Here is a 1,192-nt window from a genome sequence, read left to right as displayed (position 1 = left end):
AGAGACAAATCCATTGGAGGTGGCGTGGTGACGGAGAAAGCAACGCTCCTTCCTTGTGGATTGTTCTTGATCTCTTGCTAGCATTTGCTAGCATCACTTTGATGCTAGCAAGAGATGAAGAATGATGAGAGATGCCATTCGCTGCTGATCGGCACACGAGATGTTGTCGTCTCCAAGAATGATGTTTGTCAGTCTAAAACACACCGGCTTTATGTTCAATTCTTTTCAGCGGAATCTGAAGAAAGGGAAAAAAACAACAACATACAGGAAATCTATATTTAGTAAATTGTCATGATTAGCGAATTTAACTGGCTTTATTTATTTATTTTAGTCAGTTGATGATCTCAGCACAGCTTTGGGCTATGTTGCTTCTGATGGCATAAAAGCCTAATTTTGTTTTCATTTTGCCAGTGCACATCAAAATGGGTTTTGTGTAATAGACAACAAACAAATATTTGTGAATTACACTACCGCATTTTCCGCACTAAAAGGCACACCTAAAAGCCTTCCATTTTCTTAAAAGCTCACAGTGCGCCTTAAAATCCGATGCGGCTTGTGTTTGGTCATTACGGTAATATTTCGACCCCAAAATGGCTCCTTGCTAGAGACATGCTTACAATGCAGAGTTCAAACTTAAGTTGATCGGTTTCGCAGTTGAACACGGAAATAGAGCAGCGGCAAGAGAGTTCAACATTAACGAGTCAATGTTATAACTTGCTGTTGGTTAAGTGAACTGTGTCGCTGCTTTATTAAATACATTTTACTGAAATGTGGTCGCTCTTGTTGGTGTTTCCTTGAGCGTAGCTCCATCTAGTGGATGCATTGTAGATTGCGTCTTATAATGCCCAATGTATGAAAAAAAAATTACAAAATAGGCCATTCATTGAAGGTGCGCCTTTTAGTATGGAAAATACGGTACTTAAGTACGTAAGAGTTTTACTACTGATACCGAAGTCAAGCAGTTGAATTGGATTCTTCATCTTATCCATCCACCCAAACATACGACATGATATCACTAAAATGTGAACTCCCAACACCGGATATCATGTTACCTTCAGCAGCGATGTCTGATTGCACTTCCTGCAGCTTGTTGCCACAGGGAGGAGGCGGGGCATTCCTTTTGGCCCTCCTTACGTCTGATGCAGTTGATCTCTGTGGAGGAGCCATGTTTTAACCCTCAGGACATTCATTT

At 40.8% G+C, this 1,192-nt stretch overlaps 1 long non-coding RNA gene across 1 annotated transcript; it reads right to left on the bottom strand.

The window, feature by feature from the left end:
* Positions 1-70: 70 nt before the first annotated feature.
* LOC109508252 (uncharacterized) lies at positions 71-1,175 on the bottom strand. Its single transcript, XR_002166627.1, has 2 exons — positions 1,053-1,175; positions 71-235 (listed from the first exon to the last, which is right to left on the bottom strand). It is a non-coding gene; the product is annotated as an uncharacterized LOC109508252 (long non-coding RNA).
* Between the last annotated feature and the right edge of the window lie 17 nt (positions 1,176-1,192).

This window comes from Hippocampus comes, unplaced genomic scaffold, assembly GCF_001891065.2.
Source record: "Hippocampus comes isolate QL1 unplaced genomic scaffold, H_comes_QL1_v1.1 scaffold4245, whole genome shotgun sequence".
Classification (NCBI taxonomy): domain Eukaryota; kingdom Metazoa; phylum Chordata; class Actinopteri; order Syngnathiformes; family Syngnathidae; genus Hippocampus; species Hippocampus comes.
Note: the sequence above shows the minus strand (reverse complement) of the source record. Positions and strands in the feature narration are given on the sequence as shown.